At 46.9% G+C, this 13,582-nt stretch overlaps 1 protein-coding gene across 3 annotated transcripts in view; it reads right to left on the reverse strand.

Annotated features, from left to right (window-relative positions):
- Nucleotides 1-13,582, reverse strand: part of SLC35C2 (solute carrier family 35 member C2) — a 34,886-nt gene that overhangs the window by 14,302 nt on the left and 7,002 nt on the right. The window lies entirely within an intron of this gene.

The raw sequence follows: 13,582 nt of genomic DNA on the forward strand, positions 1-13,582 counted from the left end.
GTCTCCCATGCCTGATGCTACCATGCCTGCTGCACTCACACTCTCCCTTGTACCTGCAATAAATTACCTGTTTTGCATTTTGCGGTAACAACTTAACCCTATTAATTTATTGTGTCCTGTCTTTAACAAACACCATTATCATATCACCACCCAGGATTATGCAAATCCTGAGAAAGGAATTATTTCTCTCCCCAAAGTCACCTTGATTTATCAGTTTTAGCCCAAAATGAAATAGATGCTACTCTAACAGTTGCTAAACGCATGACCACACGCAAGGGGCTGTGATAGCCCCAGAGGGCAAAATGCACATCCAGGCCAGCTGGGTGACCCTTTGCATCCACAAAGATGGGGGCAAGAGCAGGGCAAACATCCCCCTTCACAAAATACTCCTGGGAAAAACTCCACAGCTGCACTCCCTGTGGCCGTGGGGCAGGTCTGCAGCTGTGCAGAAGCATGTGGGGCTGGAAACAATAAAACTTACCTAAACTGCGTTAAGGATTGCTCTATGGCTGCTGCTGGGCTGCCCCCACCCCTGTCCCAGCTTTCCCAGCCACCGCATAAGGTTGAACATGTGTCGTGTAACAGAACTGGTGGGTCCTCCCATGCAAGTGTGGATGCTGCTAGGGATCAATGAACAATCCTCCAATGAACAATGCAACAATCCAACAATGACCTCCAGGAATTAGCTCTTTAATGGGGTCCTCAAATAACAAAATACACTTGTCCCTGATTTCCTTTGCTGCAGAAAAATTGAGGCTCCCCACCCCTCTGATGTGACTAGGCCTGGCTATAGCTGCCCCTGGGCATGTAAGGAAGCACTTTAATGATACAGGTAACATTTTTCCCATTATTTGTCAGCAATTTGAGTAAGTCCTTCAGCAGAGAGCGAATACCAGTACCCTAATAAGATAGAAGGACTTCAGCTCTTTCTCAGGGCAGACAGCAAGCTCTACAGCCTACTCTTGCAAGAGGAACCAGGCCCTTGGCTAGGGCTTTGCCCTGATAGTCAACAATTACTTTACATTTACTTTGCTTAGTGCAGAGGAGCTACTCAAAGAGGGCATTTTTGCTTCAGGCTTCATCAGCCACAGATGGCAGCTTTGTCAGAGCAGCAAAAAAGAAACAAAACCAAAAACAAACAACCCTCACTAATACTTTTGTCCTAGTATTTTTTGTTTGCAAACTCTGTACGTTGTGGCAGACAAAGAAACAAGGGTAGCAACCATATCATGGTTGCTGGTTGGTTCACTGAAAAGCCAGCAGCATGCATACGCATAGCACCTCTCATGCTTACAGTTCACACATAACTCTAACACGGGTGGGAAATTCCTCAAAAAAAGCCTGTGCTGTGACAAAGACAAAGATGAGATCAGGCGCTGGTAAGCTATGGTCAAATACAGCTCAGGAAAGTGGAATTATCCCCAAACCAAACCCTGGAAAAAAAAAAAAAATTAAAAAGAAATGCCTACTGCTATGCCTGGACACTTACAGCCAGCACACCCACATCCCTCAGCTGCAGCCTGCAGTTCTCACAGTGAGAAAACGTCCAATCTGCATTCAGCTTAACCTGCTCCAGGCCAGCGGGTCAATTAACTGCCACACTTCGTGGGGACACCCGAGACCAGCACAGAGCTGCGTACAGGCCAGCTAGTAATGTGGGGTGCTTCATACCACAAACAGACACGCGGCAATGAGGAAATGGTAAGAGCCAACTTGGCCATCCCAATACGTAGCCTGAGTGCTGATGGGAAAGCCATGCCTCCACCTACCACAGCAAAGACCTGGGATTCAGGCTGCTCCTTGTCTCACACGAAGTCAGTCTCTTTCCTGCTCCAATGTGTTCAACCTGTTTTCTCCCCTGTCTGTTCCAGCTGCTCTCATCTTTCCCACTGTCCAGCCCCCCCTACACACTGGCTCCTCTTCACTACCCCTCGTTTCCAATTGTGCCTGATGTCTTCTGATCATTTCAAGCCTCTACTCATGCTGCCCTATGACAGGCTCTGCCAGGCCACCAGTCCTTGCAGGGTCAGAAGGAAGCATAGAAAGAGGGTCTACATCTTCCTGGCTTTTAGAGATCAGAGGATGAATCCTCAGAGATGCAGCCAGTCCTACCCACTTTCCAGCTGTGGCACTCTCTCCCCATACACATGACCCACTCATAGGCAGCCGCTGCTCTGCTGAGCATGGGGACAAGGGAGACCAGAGGCAGGGAAGATGAGCACAAAGCTCCAGCAAAGGAGGGATGCAATAGCAGAGACAGAAACAGGGAAGCCAATTCAATTTTCAGAGGCTGTCCCAACAATTCAGCTCAGAGAGACGATAAGAAACCCATTTCCAGTGATAGGCACCCTAATCCCCAGCCATCCTGGATTTCCATTTCCGAAAGGTGCTGTTTCCAACAGGGAGGCATTTTCCCATCTAAGTTTGCTAGAAGAGACAGGACTGGATTAAATACCAATTTTCCCATCACTATTTAACTCCTTCTGTGCCTTCTCTTGCCACTTGTGCAAGCACTGCGGGTACATGGCAGCAGAACAGCTGCTGAAGTCACCCAGAGCAGACAAACAGAGCTGGGGGCCTCTCACAGTCTTTTCCCAGAGGGCTGCAGCTTGCAGAGTGAGATAAGAGGGCAAAGGGGAAGAACTGAAATGCACTGGCAGTGTGAATTTAGATACAGAGTTTTTTATTGCTCAGGGCAGGACTCTCAGACACAACTGAGGGACAAAAGTCACACAGGAAAGCCTACATCCAGCGTTAAAACCATGAGACAAGCCCAAAGTATTGCACAACTAACTTAAAACTACAATTGCAAGAAAACAAGCACGTGGAGGGAGAAGGACGCAAACCATGTACTGAAGGCCATGCCCCTGAAATGCCCATCGTGTACCCCACATCTTTTAAGCCTAAGCACTGTGGTGCAGATGCAGCCTTTGACTTGAGATTACTGAGAACAGTGAGCACAAGGACAAAAGCTCCACAGATGCAGCAAACAAAATGGTGCATTGGCTGAACAAGGACTAACTGGCATAGCAACGCATGCAGATCTCCCTGTCTTCAAGAGAACCATTCACAACACTGGGCAATGGCTGCAGTCTCAAACATGTTATGTCTTCCCTCATCACTGTATGCTGGAGATGCTCAGGGATAGCCTCCCCCAGGACTGCTGACATGTGTTTCCGACAGTCCTGGATCTTACTATTAGAAATGGCTAGCTTACAGGAGCCTTACCTCCACCATGAAGAAGGACTTCTCCGTCACCTGGAAGACACTAGGCTGCTCCATTCTGTAGATGCCAGAACAGTTTTCCCCAAGTTCCTGCAACCAGTAGCCCTCTGTGCTTCCATCACCCAGACCAGCACTCTTCCTCTGCCATCCTCTCCTGAGACTCTCCACCCATCCTTCTGTCCTGACATTAGGGCTCCTCTCCACAATCTGAATCAGTCCCTCATAAGCAGCTGCAGGGCCTGAGGCTTCCAGCCCTGCCTCTGTAGTAGAACCAAATGTCCTGGGCTTGGCACCCCACATAGCAGCTCTCTCCCCTCTCCCTGACATCAAGTGCAAAAACGTCCCCGCAGTACAGGAATAAAGACTGGATGTTCTGATTCAGCCTCTACAAAACCCTCCTTTGACCCATTATGAACTGAACCATGGAAAGGGAAGCCCCAGACAGGTGGTGCCTTGCAACCTAACAAGGCCTCCGGTGCAAGGCTTGCCAAAGGGAGCACAGTCACTGTAACGGAGCTCTCCTATCCCTCTGCATGGCTCGACCACCAGTCACCCTTGTCCATTCATCATCTGCTAAACAAATGGAAATTGAAGGGCTCATGGCTCTAAAACACAGAAAACAATTCCCATTGCATTTTAAAGGTGTAATTTATTGGATCAGAAATGATGAATGGCAACATAAGGTGGCTGAGCCCAGTGCACAGGGGAGTGCTGATGCAGTGGGAGCCAAAGGAGATGTACAGCTGAGGGGAGATCCTGGGAAAGCTCCCAGGATTGGTGTTGTGTAGGGCTGAAGGAACAACACTATCTACAAGGACCAATTCCCTCTCTCACTTTCACCATTCAATATAAAATTTGTAGTAGAGGCTTCTGTAAGAAGCATCCACACAAGAAAGAGTAAAGATGAGCCCTGTGCAAGCTATGCCTGTTCTCTGTACTCCTGAGATACACACAGTTATGCTTTCCAGGCAGCCCTTGCTGGTGCCACCGCAGATTCAAGGCACAAGCAAGAAACGCCAAAACCACTTCAGCCCTGGGGGAAGAGGAGCACCTGGTGGAAAGACAGAGTAAACATGAGCATTACCGCTCCTCCCCCATGTAATCTCCTAGCTCTGGAGAGTTTGAGCTGTATTCAGCAGTAATTTAAACTCTTTAACACAGGTGGCCATTACTTCCTATTAATGCAAGCAGCTCTGATAGATAAAGCAACCACCCTGCCCTGCTAGGTAGAGAAGCGTAAGAGCAAACAAGATGGTAGGGATACCCATGCTACTGTGGGTTTTGTAGGACAGCTCTATGTAACAGCAAACCCTCTTGCAGTGCTAGACAGAATGAGTTCTTGCACTTACGCCCTCTAGCTGCACAACTCACTGCATTTCTCACCTTGTTTTCTGCATCCAGTTTCTCTGCCCTTCCTGGTAAGCTGCCTTTTCTTCCTTTTCTCTGCTTAAAGCTCCCGTTTGCTTTTCTGTGGAAGATGTAGCAGCTGGTAAGGTGGCTGATCCACCTTCTCAACTGAAGGTAGCTTATTGATGATGGAAACAATGGTACATGCAATTCCCAGCAAAAGCTCACTGCTCCTTGGTCTTTTATTCTCCAGCAACTGCCAACCTAGAGGGACAGCATTTTAGGAGAACCTCAGTGGGTATTGACAAGAAGACTGGCCCATGTGGGCCTACATCAAATAGAGGGGAAATCAGTCATTCATGGAACCAGGGAGTCTTTTTTGCTCTACACAGAGCACCCTTTGTCCCCTGTTCACACCCTCAATAGGGCAAGTGCTGGTAGCAAGCTCTGAGGTGTGGACAGAGAGCAGTGAGTGGGAGCAGGCTGGCAAGGTTCCCCCTGGATGGTACTGTCAGCCAGTTCTGGAGCCCACATTTCTAAAGGGATTTTGGAAAAAAAATAAATGTAGGATGTGCAGAAGAATGACAAATGTGATTTGGAGGCTGGAGAAAACACTTGCCAGGGACAGAATGAGAGTTCAGTCTGTTATCTCACCAAAAAGGGAGCCAGAGAGGTGATTTGATTGTAAGCAGTTCATAGAGAGAAAATACTTGGTGTGAAAGAGCTCTTTAACTTTGTGAAGAAAAACGCTGGAGCCTGTAGTCAAGCAAGTGCAAATAGGAAACGCGGCACTGGGCCACGCTACCAGGGAAGTGCCATCTGCTCTGCCTCCTAGCATACTCTATTCTGTCACGGAAAATACATCAACTGAGAGATACTGGGTTCATTACAGGCAAAACAGGATAATGACATTTCTCACTTTGAGATACACAGGGGCCATAGATATCTGAATAGTCACTTTAGGCCTTAAAAATCTATGAAACCAAGGGCACAAGCAACAGATGGCACTGTGTAAGGAGACATGCCTGACACCTGCAGAAAACAGGGAGCTTCCTTGCATGATGTCCCCATGTGACTGGACTGAGTAGGGAAAACCCCAGGCATCCCAGGTCTTCAGGCAGCCACTGGTCTCATCTGATACCTGGGGATGGACCCAGGAATGTCAGTGCTTCCTAGTTTGGGCCTACCACTGCCCAAACCCACAACTATCCCTATCAGTATTTGTTAGGCCTCATGAAGAATACTGCATCCAGTTTTCCTCCCATGACAAGAAAAGACATGGACAAATTGGAGTGATTTCAATAGACCACCAAAGTACTCAGGCCTTGGAGCACTTAGTCTGTAATGAAAGGCAGAAGGGTCCTGGGCTAATTCAGCCTGGAAAAGAGATGGTTTCAGGGGCACCTCAAAGCAATCTGTCTGTACCAACATGGAAATTACTCAACAAGATGGAACCCAGCTCTTACCAGTGGTGCTTGGTGGAAGGATGAGAGACACTGAGCATAACTTGAGAGAGATTCAAACTTGAGAAAAGGAAAAACCTCTTCCTTATGAGAACAGTCAAGCATCGAGCAGGGGCCATGAGAGGCTCCCACCAGAGAGGTTTTCACGATCCAAGTGGATGAAGGCCTCAGCCACCTTGTCTGATCTCACAGTTGACCCTGCCTGCATGGAGAACTGTTGAGGTCCTTTTCTATCTGAATTATCCTGTGATGTCTAACAACATACAAGGAGAATGGGTCTCTCAACATACTCTTTGAGTGTCAGCTGCCTGCCACCAGCTACACAATCCCTTCCTAGCACACACGTTTCTGCTCTCCCATACCACACCATTCAGGACAACTGAACATCTGCTTCCCCAGCCTCATGCTTTCAGAGTCCAGGAAACTCCTGCTTGGCCAAGGCTGATCCATCTCATCTTCTTACACAGAAGAAGAATGCAAAAGCTGCAAGCAATGTGCCATGCAGCGCAGTCTCCAACACCTGGCACCAGCTCCACCTCCTTCTCCCCAGGGAGTTCCACCAGAAACTTTCAACATCTGAAAACAAAGAATCAGCTCCACAGGACAGATGATTCACCAACTTTCAAATGGATTATGTTTACAAGGCAGGTGGGTCCGCATTGTGCAGGATGGTGGAGGAGATACTTAAATGTGACATTAGAAGAATTACTAGGCTGAGACCAGAAGAGTGGCTATTAGCACATTCATGAGGATGGCTCAAATTACTGTAATTACAGGGCTTGGATACATCTTCCTGCTTGTGATTTTCATTAACAATTGTGTGGTCAATTCTGCTACTTTTCACTGGGCAAGCAGCCTCTGCTCCTGGCAAGGTCCAGAAGGAAGGACAGGTACAGGCTGCTCCACCAAGAGACCAAGCTGGCAACACAGGTCCAGCCAGACATAGAGATGTCCTGGCTCCTGACAACAAGAACACCACCTTGGAAAGGGGAGATGAGTACCACGGTTAACTGTCCTGACGAAGAGCACACTCCTCACATCAGGTTTAGCAGCACTGAGCACAGCTGGTTCCTCAGCAGGAAATGCCATCACAAACACTGCTGTAATCCTAAGTCCCAGACACGACTCAGTTTCAGCTACATCAGCTTTCCTGATGCAAAGTAAGACAAACGATTCTGTCCACAAGGCTATTCCCAATCCGTGAGTCCCCAGACAACTGCAGGACACAACCTCTCAGGTTAGCATGGCTCCAGCAAAAGGCACATGCCTTCCAATGCACAGGATGCAGGCTAGAAGCAAATGTTCTTTCAGCATCCTTGGAGTGAAGAGAATTAAGACTGTGAACATCAAAAACATCATACTCCAGTGATTAAAAAAAAAAAAAAAAAAAAAAAAAAAAAAAAAAAAAAAAAAAAGAGCCTCAGTGCAAAAGCAGGGGGGTGGAGGTAGGGGTCAAGGATTTGCCACTAGTAAGATCACAAATGTATGGGAGCCCTTTGCAGCCCAGAGTTGGGTGGAAACCAGCCCCCCGTCATGTGCTCTCCCTTCCCACTGTCATGCTAGTCCTGTATTTTGGAGCCAGCCTGGCTTTCCCACTATGAGACAGAGTTGCTGTGACACTACAGTAAGCTTGATGATGACACCTTGTGTCCTGGTTTCAGTTAGAACATTTTCTTAGAAAATTTTCAGTTAGAAAATTTTCTTCCTAGTAACTGGTAGAATGCTATGTTTTGGCTTAGGATGAGAAGAGTGCTGATAACACCCCGATGTTTTAATTGCTGCAGAGCAGTGCTTATACTAAGCCAAGGACGCCTCAGCTTCTTGCTCTGTCCTGCCAACGGACAGGCTGGGGGTGCAGCAAGAGCTGGGAGGGGACAGACCCAGGACACCTTGTTTTCTGGGCATAGAACTAGGGAGCGCAGAGGGGTTTTCAGGGACACCTTCTCCTTGCCCTCAGGGTGTTTACTATGTTGAAATTTCAGCAGGAAGGCAAGCAGCTGTTCCTCACATAAAGAGATCTCCCAGGGGAAGGTGGGGGCAAAATCAGCACACATGTAAACACCTGGTCTTACAGGCAAGAACAGAGTTTGTGGAAGGAGTGCAGCACCTCTGAGATCCATTCAGCTTTGCTTCCACTGGTTAATTAGTTCAAACATCAGCAATATTCAACCACAGCCCTCCATTTCCTGTATCTGCCTGCATGTCAAAGTGTGCGTGCACTGGCCTGCACAGAGACGGGAAAGCCTCCCCAGTAGAAACACAAGTGCATGTTCTCCCTCAAGAAGATGCCACTGTATCTGTGTTGCTGTACTTGCCTCTTTTTCTATTTCTGGCATTTTTGGTGCACGCTAGGGTTTTTTTCCTTAGAGGGGAGAAGGCGGGCAGGGATTCTTTTTCCCTCTCATTCAATTTCAATGCCTACTCAAGAAAGAAGGACATTGTTAACAGACATGCAAGGCTCTTAGACACTGTTGCACTACCCTACACCAGCACACAGCGCCTCCTGAGCTCCCCCCAAAGCTCTGCCACATTCCCATTCACCACCAGCCTGCAGCCCTGCTCCTGAGCGAGACCACATCCAGGTACAGAGTAACTCACCCTGAAGGAAGGGCTACAATTTCAGCAAAAGCAAAGATGAGGTCCGTCAACTTCCTTTATAGACCTATTCCAGCATTTTACCCAAGGAGGTAGCTTCTGTTCCCTCACTAAGTCCCATTGCTTCATCCTGAGGCTACTGGGGAGGAAAGACAAGAGTATTCACAGTGAGAAAGGAGGCTCACACCATGCCCCGGCAGAGCTGTCTAGACTGCCATGTTCCTAGAGAATCACAAAGCTCCTACCCTATCCTTCTTGCCAGTCCCTGCATGGACCCCTGCCAAAGTCTGTGTCCACATTATAACTTTGTTCATTGATCTTCTACACTCACAACGCACTGCTTGTACTAGCCAAGTCTGCAAAATCAGGTACACCTAACTGCAAGCAATGGAGCTTTGCTCTGAGAGCAGAGATGGAGCACCAAGATATGTTCTCAGACTCACAGGGAGTCAAGAGTCCCAGGAAAGAGGCACTCAGGAGAGCATGAGGCACTTCAAACATGGGAGCATCCCTACCAGTTCCACTGTGGGTTTAAAAAGGCTCTTCTGGGGCTCTCCATGCAACCAGTGCTTCCACTTCCCAGAACATTTCTAGCTGAGAGTACTAAAGCAGTCAAGAAGAGGGTGTTCTGCCCAGCACCCTGTGATGGCCAACCAGGAGAGCTAACAGCCAGCATTGCTCAAGCCTGTCGAAGCTCTGGAGTACAGGGAAGTCTTGCAGACACAGCAGTCAGAGGTGAAAGAAAAAGCACAGTGTGATTCTATCCCTAACTTAATACTTTTCTAAATTGCAAGTGCTTCTGGAAGGCTCTAAAGTGCAATGGATAGGCAAAGAGAACTGAAAAAAGACACCTCTGGCCAACGAGACAGCTGTGCCACACCGTTTTGAGTCATTCATTCTTTGTCCACTTCCTAAAGTGCCAATAGTGCTTCCCCATTTTGTTATCTCTTTATCTCCTTTATCCAGAGCCTCAAAATTTATGAGGGAGAACTGGTCTCAGGTCACTGTTCCACTCACCACAAATCACAGGATTTGCCCAAACCCACCATCACAGTGCTCCTGCCATTACTGAAAGAGTGACGCAGAACAGATGGACACAGTGGATTTGGGTGAACAAAAGCAAAGCAAACAAATCTGGGACAAAGAACAGCAATACTGCCACAGGAAGCGTGGGGAGTGAGGAAGAGGGAAAATACAAGCTGCGCTCCCTCCCTTGCAAAGTTGAGGCTCTCCCCAGAAGCTGGTACAAAAGCAAGATAAACCCACAAACAATAGGATCCACTCATGTTCCTTCTATGTTTCCCAGGCAACAACAAGCACTCAACAACAGTTTAGAGTGCAAAAGACCCATCTGTTTGGTCAGTTAATGGCAGGAAGACTAAGAGACTTAAGCAGCGGTTCTCAGAACTTGTTGTTATATATATATATATATATATATATAACATTTATATTCAGCATTACACTGTATTTAAATCCAAATCTCTATGCTGGAACTCTAAAACTCTAGCAAAGAAGGTGTTTTTTCACTGATATTTTACAGATCTACAGCTACCCCTGCACACACAGATGGGAATGCATGACAGCATCACGAAGGTAGATGCACACAGGTCTCAGTGGGAGTGTTCCAGGCAAGAGAAAGTAAATTCCAGGACTGTTGCCCAAACACACTGATGTGCAGATGCTAAAAGAAGCCCTAGCTGGACAAAGAGGTCTCAGTAGACACCCCAAAAATGGTCAAGTTGCATGGTTCCAGACCAGACTCTAAGAAGTTCCTCTCCTCAAAGGGCAGGACCACGTCTTTACTATTTAGCTAGGCACACCTATTTAGCATTCCTGCTAGGCATGTGGGTTTGTTGGCATTTTTGTTATGGTCACTTGTGGAATAAGGTCCTGAAGGGCCAACACTGTCCATTCTCACCTCTTATAGGACGCTGGAGCTGGCCAATGAGCCTTCAACCTCACACAGCGTTGACTCGAGGCTAGTACACAGATGGACCTCTGCTTGTCATACAGCTCTTGATATAGCTGTTCAAGCAGAACCTTAGGCAATTAACCTCTGTTCTTTAAATCACATGCAAGCTGACTTGAAGACTCTCAGCACAGCCCCCCAAAGCTATCAGGGCTCAAGAAGAAATTATGCCCACTCAGGTGCTTGTGCCTTCTCTATCTGATGAGTTATCACACAATTTTTTTCATGCCTCAAATGAGTTCCAAGCATGCTATTCCAAACAGTGTAATCAAATCAATGTGACATTTCATCTGAATGGTAGGAGTCACTCTAGCATAAAATAGACAAAAAAGAACTTTTAAAGCAGTAGAAAGGCAAATTAAACAAACAAAAAGAATTTTGCCTATTCTGCACACCAGCAGTCATGGCATAGTCAACTCTACCCCAATGAGATTCCTGTCCTGCTGAGAGAACTGCACAGGGAAACATCATTTAAAGAATTCAAAACAGCAGTGCTTTCCCAGAACAAGAGGTAATCTTGTGGATTAGTCTCAGGCAAGAATCCTTGCAGGAGCACTTTCAGCAATTCCTAGCCACTCATAGAATGGAAAAACCCTTTCCATCCATCGCACTGCAGATCCAGATAAACAGCAAAAGTATTTCAACATGAGCTGGATTAAGGCCTCCTCGCTGTGTCACACACTTTTAGAATACGACCTACCATGTATGTCCCTGCACCACAGGATCCCGATATGTATTTATTAGGCTGAGGAAAAAAATCTTCTTCCAATAAATCCAAAGGAGTAGTTAATAGTTAATTATCATCAAGCAAATCACAAGGGGTTTTTATCTTCCTGGGCAGGAATAGGACAGAGATCCTCTGCCATTCCTACCTGTATACTAGAAGAAACTAGAAAACTAGAATAGGATTATTTCCAGAACAGACAAATGATGCTCAGTCAGTTTCACAAGCAAACTGAACTGACTATCCATACCATATACTGTGACAAAATCATGAAGCAGTAGACACTTTCACATTCCTACTTTTGTGTTTCTCTTACCTTTATCTCCAAAAAGAACAACATTTTACTGAACAAGAAAATAGATCACAGAATCACAGAACTATAGGGGCTGGAAGGGACCTCAAGAGATCATCGTGTCCAACCCCCCTGCCAAAGCAGGTTCCCTAGAGCAGGTTGCCCAGGTAGGTGTCCAGACAGGCCTTGAGTATCTCCAGAGAAGGAGACTCAACAACCTCCCTGGGCAGCCTGCTCCATCACCATAGATACCTACCAATCCCCACCAGAAACAAGTGGTGACACAGTGTCGTATCTGTCACCAAAAAGCTGCGTCTAGATAGAAACGCTAAGTGTTGGGACACTAGGTTCTAGGGCATCCCCTTCACCTTAAAGAAGAAACAATACCAGAACCAACAGGGTACAGTGCTTTACAGTTCCCAAGCAGCAGCATTTGCACTATGACATTTCATCTTCCAGCACCATATAAAGTGCAAATCCTCACCTGTGAACAAATTTCTCCTTTACCTTGGATTTACAGGGACCAGAAATCCCAGCCTAAGAGCTGCACAGCAGAAGTCTAAGGTTCAGTTCTGGGAGAGTGAAAAGTGAAATGCAAAGAGCAGTTGCAGTATTGCCAAACAGAGATCACACACAGAAAGACTAACTGCTTCAGATCAAGTACAAGCAGCATTCAGTGCTTCACCAAAAGCGACGGGGCTTACATGTATCAGTAGGGCAAACAGGCCGAATCCTGCTGGAAGCATCATGAGTCCTAGCTATTGGAAAATTTGGCTAGGAACAGACCAAGCCATTCTTAGCTCCAGACAACATCCCGCTGATGCACAGGATCACTTGCTATGCCAGCCTGGCTGAGAATTGCTGGTTCAGAAGCTTTACATGAAGTAGTTGCACCACCTGCTGTCTGCTCCAAAAGAAGCTACTAGTGTTCATTAGAAACACAGAATAGTTTGGGTTGGAAGGGACCTTAAAGATCATCTAGTTGCAATCCCTCTGCCATGGGCATGGATGCCACCCACTACATGAGGCTGCTCAGGGCCTCATCCAGCCTGGTGTTGAACACCTCCAGGGATGGGGCATCTGCTACTTCTCTGGGCAACCTGTTCCAGTGCCTCACCACCCTCTGAGTGAAGAATTCCTTCCTAACCTCTAATCTAAATCTCCCTTCTTTTACTTTAAAAATGACTTGTCCTGTCATTATCTGTCAGCAAAAATTTGCTCTCCATCTTTTTTATAAGCCCCCTTTAAGTACTGAAAAGTTGCAATAAGGTCACCCCCAGCCTTCTCTTCTCCAGGCTGAACATCCCCAGCTCTCAGCCCTTCTTCACAGCAGAGGTGCTCCAGCCCTCTGTCATCTTTATGGCCCTCCTTTGAACCCATTCTGACAGATCAGCAACCATCCTTCATGTGCTGGGTGCCCCAGACCTGGACACAGCAGTCCAAGTGGAGGCTCACAAGGGCAGAGTGGGGAGGGACAATCACCTCCCTCGACCTGCTGGCCTCTCCTCTGTTGATGCAGCCTAGGACGCAGTTGGCCTTCTGGGCTGCAAGTGCACACTGCTGGCTCATGTAAAGCTTTTCATCCACTAGAGCAAAAATCAGTATTGGGTAAAGCTTTCTTTAAAACCAGTTCTTTGTGGAACATGCTCTTGATTAAAGTCATCAAGAAAGACTTTGTATCTGGAAACTGGGAAGCAAAATCAACAGAGAGACAGCTCTAGTTGAAGTGGTTCAGGTTCTCAGAGTATGAGAAATTCACTTTAATGCCCAGCTCCTCTCAAGAGAAAGACTGCACTGCTAACTCTTGGGAAGCACTCATGTCATTACCACCCCAGAACTCTAAAAGCTAACATGGAACAAAAACTCCAAAGAAATAAAAATTCTGCTGAGCAAAAACAAACAAACAAACCAAAAGCTATCACCAAACCCCACTTTTAGCTAAGCAGAAAGGAAGTAGACACATCTTA

The sequence above is a fragment of the Aythya fuligula genome, chromosome 16 (assembly GCF_009819795.1).
Source record: "Aythya fuligula isolate bAytFul2 chromosome 16, bAytFul2.pri, whole genome shotgun sequence".
NCBI lineage: Eukaryota > Metazoa > Chordata > Aves > Anseriformes > Anatidae > Aythya > Aythya fuligula.